This window comes from Struthio camelus, chromosome 1 (assembly GCF_040807025.1).
Source record: "Struthio camelus isolate bStrCam1 chromosome 1, bStrCam1.hap1, whole genome shotgun sequence".
NCBI lineage: Eukaryota > Metazoa > Chordata > Aves > Struthioniformes > Struthionidae > Struthio > Struthio camelus.
In genome coordinates, this window is record NC_090942.1 from 142,067,020 (window position 1) to 142,086,651 (window position 19,632).

The 19,632-nt window shown below is 39.2% G+C and overlaps 1 protein-coding gene across 1 annotated transcript in view; it reads left to right on the forward strand.

Annotated features, from left to right (window-relative positions):
• The first annotated feature begins 322 nt into the window (after positions 1–322).
• Positions 323–19,632, forward strand: part of MID1 (midline 1) — a 249,004-nt gene continuing 229,694 nt past the window's right edge. The window contains exon 1 of the mRNA XM_068920754.1: positions 323–559. The gene's annotated coding sequence lies outside the window, so the exon portion shown is untranslated. The remainder of the gene's footprint in view (positions 560–19,632) is intronic.

The following is a 19,632-nucleotide window of genomic DNA, read 5'->3' on the forward strand; positions in this document are numbered from 1 at the left end:
CTTATCTTGCAGTGAAATATCAGGTAAGGAAGGTGTTCTGACCTTATTGTAAAAATATCAAGTATTTAATACAATACAAATATAGTACTTGGTCTTATTCAGCCTTAAGCAATAGTACAGTTCGTAGGTGCAAAACTATGCTGCAGTGAAGCTGTACTCTCCCTTCCGAAGCCACTTCACAGGGCTGCGTTAGCAAATGACGTGCACTCAGACCCGTTTGGTATTTGTGGAGTTAACTAAGTTAAGCTTATTCCCGGTTAGCCTCTTTCACCAGGAATGCAATTTGTGTTTACCTATATAAGGAAACCTGTTCGACTTAAACGAGCGCGGCTGGGTTTTCGCCTGCCTGCGCGAGAGGAGCGAGCCCACACCCTGGCGAGTGGGAGTGCGCGGAGGCTGGACAGAGCTCCGCTTCCTGGCTCCCACCCGCTGCAGCTCCCTCCAGCCCCAGAACAGCAGCGCGAACCCGGTGCCCCGTTGGGAAGGACTTATCTCCCCCTTGCTTCTCAGCTTCAGGAAAAGAAGGAAAAGCTGTCAGTGGGAAAAAATGGGGAAGCAGGTATGTCACTCGGATCCTTGCAGCTGACGGGCAGCAGCGCTGAACTGCGGAGAGGCTCAGAGTGCTGCTTGTAAGACTTGTTCTTACAACTGTCGTTCCCCCCCTAAAAATGGCTTGCGTGTTTTTTTTAAAGCCTGCAAAGTAACGGCGAGCCTCTTATGTACAGCAACATCTGTGCGGACAATTACTTTAACTTATCTGACTTTCCATGTGCTTCTCATTTGGATACACCTTTTTTTACTAGAGAGATTATCAAACTTTTTTATCTCTGATGGAACACAGATGTGAGCTGAAACTGGAAATAAGGCTAGATGCGTTGGTTAACTCTCCGAATCTCTGCAAACGCAGAACGTTGTGCTCCTAATGTGTCCGGAGGAGAAGTCCTTGATTTTGTAGCTTAAAATGTACTTTTTTTTTCTTTTTTATTTTCTTTATTCTTTTTAAGAAGGTGCACTTCTTTATCATTCCCAGGGTTTCAGTGTACTTTATTCTGATGTGTATGAATGCAGCTCAGTCATACTGGGAGTTCCTGCAGTAGCAGGGATTTTTCAGTGAGTTAAAGTGTGGGTATTGTTCTAGGAAGTGTAAGCAAAACTTGTTCTGCCATAGGGTTTACCCAAGTATAAAACAAGGATATGTGTTTCTTTGGAAATATTTGCATGTTCTGATAACCTTTACTATAGGCTCTAGCTAAATCCTTAAAGAGAGAGTGAGAGGGAGAAAGTCTGTTCTTTGATTTTAGTTAGAATATAATGAAAAATAAAAATTTAAAATAATATATTTCAAACAGCTCTCTAGTTCAGAGAACACTGCTGTGCACAATTAGCAAGTATCAGATTATTAATAGTGGAAGTTTGTTCAAGTTTTATGCAGTGATGGCATAAAAGATAGGAATGAAAGGATACTTTCAGCTGATTTCTCTGGGAAGTACCTTCTAGGAAAAAATAAATGGAGCACAGAGAACTATTCAGAAACAAGTGGAGTTTGTTTTCAGAACGATTTTGTTTCTTGGGTCTTAGTAACTGAAAGGCACATGATTGCTTTTCACAAATGGCTATTTTTAATCATATTTATGTGTGCACATGAATGCACTTATCACAGGAGTTGTAGCTACATCTTTCCTGGTGGCCAAAGTGGGAAAGTAAAATACATTCATATTCCTGAGAGTTTAGATGTTTAAAAAAGCTTACTATCATAAACCCTCTTCCTTTTAAATAGTTCAGACCTTTATGAATGAATGTCATCTTGAAAGTAATAATATTAACTGGTTAAAATTCATTCAGAATAAGGAATTTTGTTAATTCCTTAAGCATAAGGTTTGGGTTAATATAGATTCTCATTCATTTGTGTAAGACATCTCTAAACTCCTGACCTCTAGTGTTTAGAGAGGTGTTGATGGGCATTACATGGAAGAGCCATACTAGTTGCAGTTGAGAATTTCACAGTATCATCAACTTTGCAAAGAAAGTAGATAACAAGTGCCTAAACACTGCTTCAGTGCTAAAGCTAATGGGTTTCTTGTCTTGAAACATATTTGATCTTGGTGGAAATCACCTCAGCAAAGAACTGGTAGACCAGAACCAGGGAGTATAAATTTCCCTTGTCTTCTCATTCTGGTGTGTCTATAGTTCTCATGCAACGCTTACTGTTGTGAGTTGAGTGGGAGTGCAGAGAAAAGTGTGGGTGGGTTTGTTTGTTTGTTTTTTAAATCAATGAAGTTAGCAATTGAATCAAGTATTTAAAAGGCAGGAGAAGACACCAGAGAAACATATTTTTAAACCAGGTTATCTCTAGTTTGTTCGCTAAATTACACTGCCCCTATCTTTACTGACTAGCCATGTTGTCATCATAACTGCTTTGTTGGCTTCTCTGCGCAATGTGGAGTGGAAACCCAATTTACAATCTTCACAGCCTGTACTGGGCTGACATGAGTTTGCTCTGCCTGGAGCTCCAAGTAGCCCCTGGCCACAACCTGTGCGGCCACGCCAGGGCAGTGCCGGTCCTGCCTGCCCCGAGGCAAGCTTTGAGAGCGTGTCTCATCCAGGGACCCCAACAGCTCTGGGGGCTGTCTTCCCCTTCAGCCACGATGCGTGTGCCTTGTGCCCTGCTCTGCCAAGTGCCACTCTCACGGTGGCATGGTGGGACTGGATTTGCCTCGGCATGGTTCTGTGGTGATGGTGGTGTGCAAGGTTCGGTTGGCTTGGATGCACAAAAAGCAAAATATTCTCTGTCCAGGACATATGACTGGAAGACATATCCTAGGCAAATTTTATCTTCTTTACAGTGAGAAAAGAATCAAGAAGTAGACCTAACATTTTAAAGTATGGAGTACACTTCAAGTATGGGTTTTACTTCAAATTGCCAAAAAAAAAAAAATCCAGTGACTGTGTTAGACAAGACCTCCCCCTCCTTCCTGAGCTTGTGCAAGCCAGTCTAGTGTCCTTGCCGTGGGTCTGCAATCCATGTTAATATGTAATGTTTCATTCAGTGATCAGAAGAAGAACTAGCTCTTACTGCAACCTGTTTTTCATTCACTCAAGGATTCTCTGATATCAGTTTTAATATTAGTGGCACTCAGGAGGCAGCAATGATGGCATATTGGATTGTGTATTTAGCAAATGAGCGTGCTGAACCTATGCAAAGGGGCCGAGCCCAGCAAATCTGTGCGTATACTTATGGTGCTATCTCTATTTGTGTAGCTGTGAGACAGTACTGAAGTGAAACAGAACTATGTGGATTTGACAGTTTGAATTTTAATGCATGACTGAATTGGAATTTTTGTTTGCATGCCAGGGCTGTGAAGCTCCAGCTCATTTTTAGGTACGACAAAGGCTTTGATTCCTTCGACCAAAATTATTTTTTGTCTCCCTTTAGGATTACCAAGGGGATAAGCTTATGTGAACTATCGCTCATTTGGGCCTTTTGCAGGTTGAATGTATTAACTTTTAAAATAGAAAGTGCTGTATGTATCTGTCATAAAAGCTTTTGTTTAGAAGTGAAAGAACATGCCAGCTTTTTCTTCTCTCATTCTGATATAAATACTACTGGAAATCATAAATGTTTTTCACATTTGGTTGCCTATTCGTCCTACTAACAGAAAATTTTGTTTGTTTGCTTGAGTTAAACAGAACCATCACCTTTTCACTTCCTGATTTCTTTTTTTTTTTTTTCCCTTGTAACTTGAAGCTGAGTACTCCTGCACATTGGCAAGAGGCAGTTGGGAACGTCACTTCCCTGTACCCCTTCCCCCCACCCCACCCCGATATCTCTTAACACTTGTTTAATAATAATAGCACAAACAAAATAGGCTTTTAAAAGTGTAACTAAAGCGCTTGAAATAACAAAGGAGCATGCTGTACTAGTTGCACGCTCCCTTTATGCTTTTGCTAAAGGTTTTGCCATTCCATTATGCTATCATTTTCTAGCGTAAGTGTTTTATATGGCACGTGTGATTTCATTGCCCTTAAGTAACCTTGCTAAATTCCTTTTTTCTCTGAAGCACAAGCCTAACTGAAAGTTGCCATCAGCAGTTGCAGTGCTGTAAGCAGAAACTCTAAGAATATGGCAAGAGGGAGATGGTTGCCCAAAGCCTGGGTGAAATCTGTTCTTCTGTAGTATGTGTTGCAGTACATGAGGTTAAACCTTGCCTATGAATAAGGAAGTATGGGAAGGGCATCTTAATCTATTTGTCCGATACATCTGCCTAGTGTTGCTATCCAGAGATCATGTAATCCACAAAAAGTATGTGGTGCTGCTTTTTTTTTTTTTAAACTTTCGTATTACTTTTTTTCATGTAGTCTTGTTACTTGGGTAAGTATAAGTGGAGTTTAAAGTTAAAAATACCATTCCAAATCTGAACTGTTTTCTGCTCCAGCTGTTGTCCTCATTCCACTTGGCTCTGCTGAACCACTGTGTTTAAGGACATAGTTAGGATGATCAGTCTGCATCCATAACCTAAAAATGAGGCATCGTGTTCCCTGTTAGAAGCCTCTACCCTAGGATTGCATTACCAGCTCCTCTGAGCATATGTGCGGAAGAATCATGCAAATGAAGCCGGCAAAAAGCTGGTGAGTGTGAAGCTGAGGAAGCGGGGGGAAAGAAAAAGGCAGTTCCCCAGACCAGAGAACACCAACCTATGCTTTGGATTAAAAAAATAGTTTGCAAAATCTATACATTTATTCACCAACATGTAATTGTTCAGGGCAGGAAAAAATATAAGTCCTTTAATTAAAAAGTTAAGAAACATAAAGCATGAAGCTTTTATGTGAAAAAGATGTGAAGCTGCAGTTTTATCATGCCTTCTTGTATGTTTAGCCAGTCTGAAAAGTTCAGAAAACTGCTGGGCTGAAGATCAAGCCTCAGGAATTCTCTAGTCATGTATTATCTCTCAAATAGTCTGCTTTATGCAGGCTTATCATTTGAATTTATTTGTTTTTGTGTTACGTGGTTCTGAAATACAACTTGGAATTATCAGAAATAGTTTTGGAATACGCACAGCTTTGAGACTTATCTGGGAAGGTACTGAAGATACATAACTTATTTTAAAGTCTGAGTTTACCAGCTTCTTAGAAAGTATTCCATGTTCTGTGTGTGTGTGAGCTTTTTTCCCTGTTAGTATTAAATCTAATTTTTAGTGCTGTAGTGAGTAATTAAGGGAATGTGTAAACACTTCTTGGCAAGTGTTATGTTCTATTTTTTTAAATTATTTTAATTTCACATTAAATTTATGTTCCGCAAAGCATTTAAGAACATACTTGCATTTGAAACTTTTTATGTACACAGATGCATTTTTCCCGACACATCTATATCTGGGATTTTAGCAGATGTTCAAGTTCAGATGTGCCTAAATACTGTGTTATTTTTTATTTACTTATTTTTTGTCAAAAAGCTCGATTCCTGTGATCCTGTGCACAGAAATTGGAAAACTGATATTTTCTTATAACTAAATCATTTAGCATTTATAGACTTTTCTATGAAAAAATCAGCATCTTAATTTCACAATTTTTTGGAAAAGTTTTTAAAGGGGTAGATTTTAAATTTCACTCCTGTTTTCACTAGTGGTTTCACTCAATGGTAGTTGGAACATTGGTCCTATGGGTGTCAAATCTAGGGAGATGGCAGGAAGAAGAATGAGCTGTTTCTTTTGTTAGATATGATTATGTGAAGTTGCATGTAATTTCAGCTTCATTTATCATTTAATGAAGTTTACATCCAGAGCTATGAATGACATGACATTTTTGACACCTAGTGCATAGCTCCGCTCATTCCAACAGGCTGAGAACACTATTGTTTGTAATACACTAGATTATACAGCATATAGGGTATCAGTTTATAAGTGTCATGACTTGTTCACCGTGCTTTTCCAGTGATGCATGTGCTCCTGCTGCTGAGTTTGTAACCTTTCTGTTTTGTAGCTGCCTAGTCTGGAAAATTCCATATAAAAGTTCAGAACGGGCCTCCTAAGGTGATTTTTTTGGGGGGCACATTTAATTTCACTATGTACGAAACAACGATAGGGTTCCTGCTATGTTGGCTCTATAAAATGAGCAATTGTTTTACTACACGTTTCATATCTTCTTTTGTTGTCTCTTTCACAAGAAATTCCACACCATTTTAGTGGAGGAGCTTAGGTATTAGCAGTTAATTATGAATTCTTACCTTAAGTATGGCAATAGGCCACAAAGTGGTTTGGGATATCCTATTGGTGGTTGTTTCAGTTATGCAGCTGTGCTTAACACTCTAGTGGGCAATTCTGGATACGTTGTGTTTTGCCTTTGATTCATTGCCATACCATCACCATTAGTGCAGGGCTTAGACTGCAAACATCTGTTTGCTTTTATTGCACATATGTTGCTTAAGATGTTCTGTTTTTTCATGATCTAAATCACTGGACTCAACTGGCACGTATGATTCGTTTATCAAATAAACCTTAAAATATGTCAGTAAAATGTATATCCTACAGGATGACATATTTGGCATGTACAGATCAAAAAGCTGACAACTTTGTGTCTATAAAGTCACGGGTATTTCATATTTTAGTGGGGTTTTTTGTTTTTTTCTTAACTGTTTAACTGTTTGGACAGAGCCATGTAATTGTCAGTACAGAAGAAAAAAATGCAGTGAAACTGGTGTGCAGTCATATATCAGATAACAGTGATGGGAGTAGAGAAATGCACCTGACATTAGAAAACAAAATGGCAAAATCTATAGATCTTTCATTCTAGAGTCTCCCCATATTCATGGTATGAAACAGAACAAACATTTATAATAAAAACCAAATGCATTTTGATACTGCTGTATATAGCTTACAGTGCTCTCTTAAATGGACAGGTTACCTGGATTTCAAAATAAGCTTATCTATTGATCTCCATAACTTCTGAGTAATACCTTATAGATAAGTTGGCATTTTAGACACCTCATATTGTAGTTGTAATGTGTACCGTTTCACATTGCTAGAATGCACAACAGAATTGTTTCATTTAAATCAATGAAAATGAACTCAATTAAGTGACTTACAGTTGTTAGCTTGCATTTTAATATTAGAAGTTAAGTTAGTGTTCAAGGTTTTAGTCCTTATATTTCTGTTCCCTTAAGAATTGAATCCGAATGTCTTGTCTGTGTCACATGAGAGTGAAAGAAACAAAACGTGATGGGGAAAAAGTGGAAGATCATGATCAAGTAGAACCATCAGCTGAAAAATCCTTTATTAGAGACACTTTAAAGTTTTGGGCTTCACAGAATTTCTGTAGTCTATTAAAATATAAAACAAAAGCTGTTTTTTAATCTAGAAAATTCAGAAGTCATTTGAGTAACTGGCAAGCTGGTCAGAAACCGAGAAGATAAAAGTGAATAAAAACAAGCACAAATGACTACAGTCAGGAAGGAAGTTATAATTTATTGATACAAAGTGGGAAATAATTCAGTTAGCAGGAATATCTGGAGGCTATTGCAAATCAGGAACCGAACATGAGTCACCAGTGTCACAAAACGCTGAAATGTGAAAATGTCATTCTGGGACTCATTACTGAAAGTATTGTATACAAGAGGAAGACAGGTAATTATTTCACCCTGTTTTACTGTGATAATCCTCCAATGTGAGTCTTGTTTGGTACGTGGTGCTTTAAGAAATGTACGGACAAACTGGAGAGAATCCAATGGAAAGGAAACCAAAAATTGTAACAAGAAAGCATGACACAGATGGCAGAAATTCAGCGTGTTTTATTTAAAACATGGGTTCCCAGAGCATCCTGTACAAGGACTTTTCTGAAATAATAATCTGCCCAGGTGCCTTGACCCAGAGGACTGAAGGAGTGGCTGAGCTCTCCCTGCTACACCTACACACACACCTGCTACCCACTGCTTGGTGTGAGAGCAACTGGAAGCTCGTACGTGGGAACCAGCCAGAACTGGGGACAGCAGCTGCAACTGGACAACTCTCTCATCTGACTATCAATGTGCTACCTGCACAAACTGAGTTTGGCAAATCACTGTCTTGGAAAGGGAATAAATGGTGCTCTAATACAGAAAAGCGATGATAAATAGGTCAGTGATTGCTTTTTGTTCCATCTTTAGTGAAGATGAACAATCTGTAGCAATGGTGGTTCAAGTTAGACTTTAGGAAAAACTTTATAGCTACAATGTTATTTAAGCACTGGAATGGATTAAAAATAAGAGAGCTTGTCAGATCCCTGTCTTTGGAGGTTTTTAACAGGTTAAGCAAACATCTGTTGTGAATGGTCTAAGTCTACTTGATCCTCCCTGGGAGCAGGGAGATGGATTAGGTACATAACCCCACATAGACCTTTCCAGACCTACATTTCTCTTATTCCTTCCTTCAGACTTTTAGCATGGAGTCAGAGAATGTTTCCCAGTTTCAGATTCCGGCTGTCCTATGGCCATGCCCCAACTCCAAAACAGTGCCTAACCTGGACCTGCATCTGCCCTTCATCTCCCACCTTGCACCCCCAGTTCCTGTTCAAACTAGGTGCTAGTAGCTCGGCAGAGTAAGACTCGTGGCCCTTATCCTTGGGGAAGAACAGTCTCTGCTTTAGACTGGAATTGCGTACAATGTATGAGACAGCAGAGGGTAGCGCTGCAGAATCCTCTTTATAGACTAATTGTTTGGAAATTTGGGGACTCTAGATATTCTGCTTTTAACTTCTACACAGTTTTTAGTCTCAAGTCTCACCAACAAGACTCATATTTTAATATTGGCATTTAGTAGCAGCAAGTACAGAGATGACATGAAGAGTGCAAAACCTAGTAAAATCATGGCAAAACTCAGTGGGAATAGCTACACATGCCTAACCATTATGATTTATTGTACAAAATACATAATTTGTATAGTAAGAAGAAAAAGTATGCAATGTAGTAATGAAAAACTGAACACGGTATCAATAGATGTAAGGCGTGCAAGAATATATCTACTGCAAATAAATGTGGGGGAATAAAAATACCTTGTGTCAGTGCAAGAGATGACATTGTTCTTTCAAGCGCTATGTCTAAGTAGAAGGTAGGTCTGAGAATTACATCACAAGGTTGTTCATGGAGAACATGATGTAGCATTTGGTTTGCTGTGCAGAATGTGTTATCGATGTACTATGGGCAACAAATTAGTACATCTCCCATGGTTATGCAGTAGTGTGAGTTATTGATTACAGTGAATCAATGCAGTATACCATTGTGCGTTATCCATTAAGCTCACTATGAGAATAAGAGGCATAGCATTTGATCAGTCAGGTCCCAAGTTAGAGTCAATGATCCAAGAGAAGGAGACTGTAAAAAGAGAAAAAGCTAAGCATGGAAATGGAAGTGAGTTTTGTTTTTATTTTCCCCCTGCATGAAAATTTCCATAACCTCATTTAATGAGTCAGCATTTCTGAAGCTGGTTGTTTTTTGTAAGAGTGGGTAAACTGAATTCCTAAATGATGATTGACTTAGTTGCGAGTGTTAGTAGAAATCTTTTTAATATCACAAGCATCCACTTAAACCTGTTCATCTATTCATTTGTCAGTGAACAGTTTACTTTGTTCCGGTAGGGAGGGTGCAAAGACATTACAGCAGGTATACTTGCTAGCCAAACAGTCTGTTTTGCTACCATATGTTCAAAGTCTTCCCTGTGTTCATGAAGCAGGTACGTGACAGGCAGAGCCTAAATAAACTCCCCTCATTCCTGTTGCAGGCAGGGAAGTATTTTCAGAACTGCTTTTCAGACTGCTGTTTAGCCGAAGTGGTGAGATAGCCAATGTGAATTTCACACACCTTCCAGAGTAAGGCCATGTGCATTGTGTTGGGGGGCTCCAGGTCTCAGGAGGGATTCCATAACACGTTCTGCGCATTGCTGTTGGAAGCTTACTGTCTTTCACAGTGATCTCTGACTTAATCCAATCCTTATTCTGGAAGGGAATATTGTCTCAGGCGACCAATGCATAACTGTTGTAAAATAGTTGGTTTTGATGGCAGTCATTACTATGACTTTCAGTTACTATTTTTGGGAACTACAGCATGTTACTTATAATGTTCATAGGTGACATCACTCTCATTTCCAAGGTTTAGAAGTTCTGCATCTAAAAATATTTTGCAAAAGTTAAATTGAACGAGGCTACTAAAATATTCGGTAATTATAGGCAACTGCATGGCCATATGTCTATTCAAAAACAGCTTTTAACATTTTACCTATAGACAATCCAAGTGCTTGGGCGAGCTGAGTCCAAAGCTAAAACTTGTTTGAAAGATGATGTTCTGCTAAGAAAAGTTCAATAATTCTCCTAGATTAGGACCATCGCAGTGGCTTTTGGTGTATTCATACTAAAGACAGATGTCAAAGAAAAATCTAATGAAACAAGTGACAAATCTCTTGTCCAGAAATGTGTAAATATGTGTATGGAATACACAATGGTAAATATGTGTACCAATACTCAACTTTTTTTTTGTCTGTCTCAAACTATTTACTTTGCTGAACTTGGGTGTTGTCACCTGTATTCTAAACAGAAGCAAAGCCTTCCTTGAGGTAACCTGGTGCTCAGTATCTTTCCAACTGAAGTCATTAAAGACTGGTTTGAGAAAAGATTTTGTGTTATGAATTAGGTTCCGTAGTGCTTAACTTCCAAGGGCATGGAGCTTGGTCTTAAACTTCCACTACCATGCTTTTCATAACTAATTAGTAATTCAGAACAAGACCTAGAATAGAGACAATGATGGGTTGCCTAAAAATAGCCAGAAGCAGAATCTTTTTTTCTTTCTTTCTTTTCTTTTCCTCTCTAGCTTAGCTAGAGATGCTTTTGGTTTGGTCTACCTTTTATGTAATGGACCAGCTTGTCCTGGAAATGCAAGTTGTGTTCTGGAGATCTTTCCACGGCTAAGTGCATTCCAGTCTGTGTTCAGTATCTCCCAGAAAGGAATTGCTGTGGCCATGATATTGCACACAATCTGTGTGGTTATAAACTCCTCGTCGTTCCCTCCTGTGATGCTGTGACAGTGGGAGAAAGGTGATGTAAAAGCCTGGACTTTGTGGTCTTCTGGGGGGAGTTCTCACCAAGGGGAAGTACTGAGCTGTTTACACAAGTATTGAATCATTTAGCTGGGGTCTTTAAAAAAAAAAAAAGGCCGTGAAGAAGTCAATTTTATCATTTACAGCTGATTCTTACATCTTGCGTTCAAGCTACTGTCTGTTTTTTGGGATGGGGCGAACTGGGTTTTAGCTGTTAAATATGGTGGTAGGAGGGTGACAATGTTACACTTTCCCACCTCAGGAGAGACTGTTCCCAAGGCTGCTTCTTTCTTGCCCGTAAGTGTGCAGTCTAATCCACTTGGAGTATTCTTTTTCATGATACATTGGACACAGCTATGGCTTCTTTTCTCTGAATGATCAGCAGGTGGGATTTTCAAAGCAGCACTCTCCTGTGGAAGAAACAGGTAATTTATGAAGTACTGAGAGCAGAAAGCCCTCTGTTCCCAGGACCACAAGAAAATTTCTTTCCTGTAACTTCTTGCAAAACTTCTGACAAGAGATTTTAAGGCTTTGAACACATGAATGAATAGGTCAGTCCATGGCAACTGAAATTGTCCTCATTTTTAAAAGCTGCAGATGCTTGATGAAATCTCTCTACGCCTTATCTCAGTCACCAACGGAGCAAGCACATTTTAGGGCTGAGGGCAATTTCCCATTGTTTCACATGTTCGCTATTTCATGCCTGCCACTCCTTTCTCACGCTCTCGGATGGACAGAGGTTGTTTCCTCGTGTACGGTTTCCACTATATGCTGTGCACAGGGTTATGCGTGATGTGTGACTTCTCTGTTGTTAATCTCACTGACTTAATTTATCCTAAGTTTCTAGAAAAGGTAGAAACTAGGGCTAGAAAAGGGCTTTTAAGATACTCTAAAAAGAGAAAGGATCTTGCTTCTTTTGTTTCTTTGTTTGTTCTTCTGCTTTTTTCAAAGTCCACACTTGGTTGTGGACACAATAATCTGTACAGCTGGCTTATCTTTAAGATGGCTTATGTCTTTACTCTTAAAGAGAGAGCGAGGCTTAAATAAGAGGAGATTTAAAGTTAAGAATGTCATTTATTCTTAGTCATGCTCCTTTGCCCCCCCCCCAATATAAGGCAAGTATAATTCCAATCTAACAAACAATTGCAATCACAAATATACTTCCGTGCTGAATTTTCAGGTGTTATAGGTACTCACTGCTGATCAAAATACCAGTATTCAGGCACCTCGGTTAAAGGATATGGTTATACATTCTTTTGCCTTCCCACAAAAAGACAAAATGTCTATTTCTGCTTCCAGAGACGCTCTTCACCATATATGTTGCTCTAAAATTGAGTCACAAGCTATTAAACTAAAACAGTAAAATGAAGTGTGTTAACAGAGTTCCTTTCTCAGTATAGTATAGCTTTTTCCAGTTGCAGTGTTTATCTGCCTAATGTTCAAAATGGTGGCTGTAAGGAACATAAGTGTCTGGAAGGATTTCAAAGACATAAAGAGTAGGAATTGTTTGCAGTGTTTTGTCCTTGCCTGTTTAACAGGGGATGTTGAACGGGTATTACAGAAGCACTCAAACTGCGCTGATCAACATACAAAAATTAATACATGGTATTTGACAGTTTTGGGAAGAGATCTGTATCCAATTATAAATACTTTTTTAATTTATGAGTAACATTTATGTGGACTAGTCTTCCAAGGGAAGTGGTAAAGCAATATGTACTAAACCACTGGAAAATGAACTGTACAAAGTCTTTAAAGGCTCTTCAGAAAATAGATCTGAAAAGAGTGGAGGTACAGACTTGAGTTTCCATTTCTAATTTCTGACTTGTATTTTGACAATTGTGCAAGCCATAACGTGCTTTCTCAGAACAATCAGGATATGCCAAATTTACAGCATTCAGAGCATAAGAACTCCTTTTCCCTTCTTGCTATTAGAGAACTTTCTGATTAAAAAGTCCTTTATTGGGAAATGCATATTTAAATGGAGAATCAAGAAGGGTGTGTGCCAGTTTAAATGAGGATGGAGTTTCTGTACAAAGCATAAAAAATAGCACATTCTGGAATAGCAAACGTGCTGCCAGTTAGAGCAGTCGTCTGAGTTATGAGGCAGATAGACCCAGGTCTTTCCTTCACCTATTTTTTTTCTAGTTTGCAGGGTGGCATTGCAAGCCTCCATTGGCTTTGTAGCTCAAGCATGAAGAGCCTCTCAGTGGCTTACGTGAAAATACTAATACCCACATTTTGCACTTGCTAGAGCTTCTGTAAGATCTATAGAGTAGCTCTTCGTGTGGTACAGACTAGTCGTGGAAAGACCTGTGAGCAAGACACTTAGTGTCCTCTTCTGGGAATAGCTTAATTCTACTTCATTAGCAAAGCAAAATGAGTTATTTAAATATTTTTGGTTAGTGTTGTTTTATTTACTCATTTTTTTCATTAATTGGTTTTATTGGAAAACAGCAGCTGGCCAAAACAAACTTTTTTGTAGAACTGATCCAGTTTCAAAAACACTTTCATGACAGAAAGGCTCTTCAGTCTTAACAGTTCTTGGTAAAAGGGGGGATGTGGGGGAGAAATGTAGAAGTCTGCTTCGCAAGCGCAGATAAGGTTGTCTGTAAGTTCTCTGGTCCAGGCTCTCTCAGAGGCAGGTTCAAATTGCAGGCAGAATGGGATCTTAACCCTGATCTGTCGTGTCTTGGATGTGACCAGATCCTGGCTGCTTCAAGCTTCTCTCTATAGCTCCTGCTGTTCCAATTTATTTTTTTTTATCAGTAAAACTTAGAGCACATGCCTCAGGTGAGTGTCATGCCCACTTTATGAGTCTGAAATGAGTGATTCTCCATCTCTGCCTCCTCTTCTGTTTCAGACTACCTTAAATTTGCTTAGGTGAAGAATGAGGCATTTCTGAAAGGAAAACTGTTTTCTGCCCAGTTCTAACAGCCCATACAACGTAAATTTAATCTCCATAGTACTTTTTCCCATGCCTTCTTTCTCTGCAGTAAGTTTAAAAAAAAAAACAGCAAAAAAACCCCAGTCTATTGGAATTGCAGCATGATGATGCAGGCAGCAATTGTCCTGTAAGGAATATGGTTCTGCTTCTGCAGCAACTACTCTATAAGGGAAGTTGGAGGGACCTTGCTTTATGTCAGACCTATGCAGCTGGCAGCTTCATATACAATGCTGCCCGTTCCTGGAACAAGTTCAAATGGCTTTTACTTTGAGGCCACTTAACCACGTGAGCTACCAGTTTCACTCTTAGGACTACGCCGTTCAGATGTGACTTGGCTTATTGCGGGGCACCAACACTGCTCAGGAAGCCGTGCTTCGAAGAGGGTAGCTAGCCTGATTCATGCACGGCTTCATCAACCTTTATCCTCATCCAAGTCCCTGACCGTTCCTCCCTGCTGTTGCAATGTGCTTCTTGTTCAGGCTTTGTTTCACCTTTCCCAGAAACTTAATCAGTCTTTGCTGAAAGTATTTTCAGTTGGTAAAGCTCAGCTTTGGCTAACCATGGCTTGCAGTTTATTAGGGACAAGGATCTTTGAAACTGTTTTACCTATTGTCTTTCAATTCTGTGCATGTATGTTCACACAAACTAGTATGTGACCCACACTGAATTCAAGGGCTGCAGCCTACACTAAGGATGCCTGGACCACCTGCATAAGCTATAGCTCTCTGTGGTGAACTGACCTCACTTGCCAGTTCTGCAGTGTTAAAGAACTCACTCTACCTCAGAACTGATTAGGTGTTGCAAAGAAATTCAACATCTCACACACAAAGTTTCGATGTTTAAACAATTATAAAATGTTAATGAATGAGTAGCACATTTGGCATACAGTTTGAAAAAGCACTGAATCATCATTCCCATGGGAAACTCTGGAAAAGGAAGTAGAAGAAACCTAATTTATGGCAAATATCTCTAGCTATGTTAGGTCATGTGGACCAGAACAGGGATCTAAGGCCATGAACCTGCGAACACTGACACACTTGCTTAACTTTACTACCTCGTGTAGTTGCAGGTAAATTCGTAGGGCTACTCATGGCAGTAAAATTAAATATGTATGAGAGTATTCTTAGGACTGAAGCCTCAGATTTGATTCTAAATACAGCAGAAAGATGGATTAACAGAGCATACTGAAAGCTAGCTAGATGATTGTTTTCATTTGAATTTTGGAGAGATGGCAAGAAGCCCACACCTTATAAACTGAAAATATCGGTCATACCTCCCTGTAAGTGTAAGAGTGAGTGAAGTCTCACTGCAAAGATGCACAAAGAGTGGAGTCTGGAATATTTTACAGATGCTACCTTTACACTTTGCTCTTCCTACAGTTTTTCTGAGATTAGGCCCAAAATGTTTTGACAGTGTTAAAAGCCATTTCTCTCCTTTACCTATCACAATTTGCTAACCAGCATTTTCATGCAAGATTTGAAGTGGAATGTTGTAAAGTTATATGCTTTTAGTCTGTAAAGCCCTGGAATCTGTCCAGCAGACCATTTTTACATGGCCTGGATACTTTTCAGACAAGCAGGATCTGTACTAGGGTGCAAAATTTTAGACAACTGATGCATTCTTTAAAATAGCTACAAGTTGGCTCATTGCCTCTTTTAGGAGTCTGTTAAGACTCCCCCACTGCAGTCTAGGAATATATTGGTGGAGAGAGAAATTGTGAGTGCCAGCAAAGTAACAAATTTAAAGGTAACCTTTCTCTTCTCTGGCAATCTGAGCATTTCCTTGTAATTTATTGGCAATTTAAGCAAGATAGGCAAGGGCACTTAACACTACTAGGTCAACATATCTGTATTCTCTGGGAATAAATATTTTATGATTTATAAAAGGCAAATGTGTCACAAGAGGTTTTTTTCCACCTCTTTAGTGATAGACTAACTTCCCAAATCCATGATGTCATACCGTGCAGAAATTTGTTCCTTGATATGCTGCGAAGTACTTCAATTCCAGCCTCCCTCAGAAATGTTCTGCTGTAGGTAGTGACTCCTATGAGCCCTTCTGGGGAGAGCTCTGTTCCATTTCCTTGCAAGGATCCAGTAGTTCCATTATTTCCCTGTCTCCTTTACATTTCTGCCCTGAATTTTTTAACAGAGAGCATCTACGTCTTCATTATTCTCTGTTCTTTTTACCTCATGGAATCACCCCTACCTCCCTCTGGTAAGTATCTGGTCCTCAACAATGCTGCAGTGGTAGCAGATGGATTGTTGTATCTCCCTTGGTGGATTCAGCTACGATGTGCTTCATTAGAGGATCAAGTAATCAGTCCTGGCAATAAGGTGGGCAAAAGAGGGCTGACTGGGTTCACTCCAAGATGAATGGACAGGTCTCCCTTTGCTATTGCTAGGAAGGGGCTAGGTGAATAAGGAAGAGTCTTCCTCAGGAGAGGAGAAAGATGGGTGGAGACCACTTTTTCCATGATCAGCTAGCAGGGAAACGTGGCTCCAGATGATCTCCTGTTAACACATCCTTTATGGACTTGGAATAGGATATCTGGCAGGAGTCCTGCAGTTATAGCTGATTCTCAGTGAAGCAACAGTTTGGCTTAGTCTCTTTCAACCCTCCTCACTAGAGAAGCTAGCATATACTGAAGGAATGTCCTCCATGTGGCAATGATGTTGCATATGAGAAAAAGTATGGCTAGAAAGTCTACCAAATTTAGGCTCAGTCCAATCTTTAATTCTAAACTTACCTCATAAGTGAATTGTATGAGTATGTATGGGTTTTGTCTTGAGGTTGGCGGGGAAAAAGTTGGAGTATTTAGTACTGCTAGAGTTGGTAAAAGTGCATCCCTACTCGTGGTGTGAATGGACTGAGGTAACTGCAAAGCCACGGTTATGTCCCACGTGTACTGGCATGTGTTTTATCGAGCTTTCTCATAGCTTCCAGTGATTAATGCTGTTATATATCCTCTCAGACAAAGCCCTCTCGGAGATCCTTGCGATGTGCAACGTGGCTCTGCAAGCATACCTGATCTCAGGTTGACTTGAAAATCATGGGGAATGGTGTAGCTTAGCCGAAGTTCCGCAGAGCTGATGAGATGCTTTGGCCCTTGTGAATACACAGGGAAAATTACAGTCTACCCAGAAAAACTAAAAATTATAACAAGCACATCTGGCTGCCAGCATTTGTTGTGTCTTAAGAAATATTCTTCTTTTGCCCCTTTCCTTCCAGATGTAACCTGGGTTTGATCACAGTAATTATTCCATGGTTTACAGGACTAAGCTAAACATTCTCAGAAGATTCTGGGAGCATAGTTGTTTTGGTGGATCCAAAACTTCATTGCTTTGTGTTCCCCAAAAAACTGTGTGCATAAATGTGATTGCGCAGGTTTGTGTGAGTGTGTGTGGAGAGAAATGGAGAGAAAGAGAAGGAACCTGGCTGCAGTAGAGTCCAACGACACATTTTTTTAATATTAGTTGTTTTCTACTTGTGTTCATTTTGATGGCCACCTCTGAAAAGGGAAAAAAAGGCTTATTTTAAAGTGATAATAAAACTCCCCTTTTATTTATTAAACTAACTTTAGACTCCCTAAAGTCCCACAAAACTCTGCTCGTTCACAAGTGGGCTGCTTCCAATACATTACTTTTATTTCTGTATTTTTCCTTCCTTCCTTTCTACCTGTTTCTTATTATTTGCTATTTTTGAATGTAGATAGACCTTGGCTACATCTGGATTCTTGAAGTGGGATCATTTCTGAGGGCTAAACGTGACAGTTCTCATGGGACAAACCTAGAAAAGCAGATTCACTAGTCATATTTATTTCTGGGTGGGCATATTTGGGTTTAGCATTCTTACAGTGGAACTGTGGCAAAGGCAACAAGGAGACAGTCTGAAAGCATTTTCTTTGGAGTTGCAATATTGGATTGAGAGCACTCTTTGAGAGAACTGTCAAATCAGTGGTATTTTTTAAAGCTTGAAAAACAAAGTAGACAATTCTTTTCATGGTTTATAGAGTTGTAGAGGAGAAATATGCTTTGAATTATATTTGCATAAGATCTTAGGAGTTAAATAAGGGTGTGACTTGGCCCTCAGTTCTACTGAATGTAAAGAGAAGCAGTGCATGTGCATTGAAACATAGTATTTGATTCTTTATAGTTGCTACTTATTCGAGAAAACTAATTAATTGTCTACCCTTTTTCTGCTCTTTTCCATAGCTCTGTCTAGTAGTCAGTACAGGAGGTGCTGTAAGCTTCTGTAGGCTGTGGAAGTGACTATCAAAAAAACAAAGTGACTGAATCAATATGAAAATCTTTTACTAATCACCTTGACAAGCTTGATTGCTAACCTTGTTACTAAATTAACTCCTAAATTGTTGAAAGTGCTGTTTTTAATTTACTTAAGTATTAAAAAAGAGAAACACAAGGAATGGTAAAAAGGATATGATGCTGGAATTTCTAGAAGAAATAAAATCAGTATCTCTTTTTCTTTCTCTTTTTCTTTTCTTTTTCCTCCAGAGACTTAGCCACTATATTAAGCAAGTAAAATATAGGAACATTTCTTGCAGTGTTTCAGGAGGAAATACGTAGCTTGGGTTGGATAGAATGACAGTGCTCAGGAAGGTAAATGTATTGAATTACTCCATTAATAGAAAGGAGATGGTGGCACAGTAGTTTTCCTCGAGGCACTGGGTTTCACAGGTGCTGTAATCATGGTGGGCTACAATGATAGTACTGTAAAGGCAGAAATAACAATCTGCAATTAAACGCATTTTTGAGTGAGGTGTGATAAATCGAGGAGTGGAATTTGTCAGATATCAGTTCCCTAACGGCAAGAATGTTTATCTTAAAAAACAAACAAACAAACTCACAGCTGAAATTACTATTTCTTCATGTTTTCACTCCATTCACAAGAGAAATATTAAAACACAGTTCCTACAGAGAAGCTTGTTGAGCTTTATTTGCATTCACTATAAAACATTTGTTATGTAGGCATATTTTTGGCAATAGCCATGCCTTTTTCCATGTGCTTCCTTAAAAACTGTGAGTTTGTCCTAGAGAGTGGCACTATGTTGGCACAGCCTGTCATTTACCCCTCTGATCTGGGAGGGGTAGAGTTGATAGGTAATTAAGGAAGCACTTGTGAGGAATTTGGCACTCCCGTTACTCTCTGTCACTAAGAAATGTTTTTTCCTTTAAGAGAGGATGTTGGCATTAACTGTGGCATGCCAGCTGTCTATGAGTAGGTTTCCTTTGATGAAAGGTTTCTTCCTTTAAGAGAGGATTTTAGCATTAACTGTGGCATACAGACTGTCTATCAGTAGATATCCTCTGATAATGCTAGAAAACATATTGTTGAAAACCTTGTAACTGAAAAACTGAAACTCCGCATTGATTAAAAGAGTTACCTTACCCATGACTTAATACTGGAAATCATAGTCTTCCTGAGAATCAACACTTTGTCAGTTTAAATATTGTAGTTCTAATGTTAGTTTTATTTCTGTATTTGAAAATGAACCACATTTCTCCCTTCAATAACCAACAAGTGATGCGTGTGCAGAAATGTGGCATGAAAGACTTGACCCAGCTTCCTCTAAGAAGCTAGATCTGGGCTTAAAAAGTCCCTCAGATGAGGTAACTTCATCTG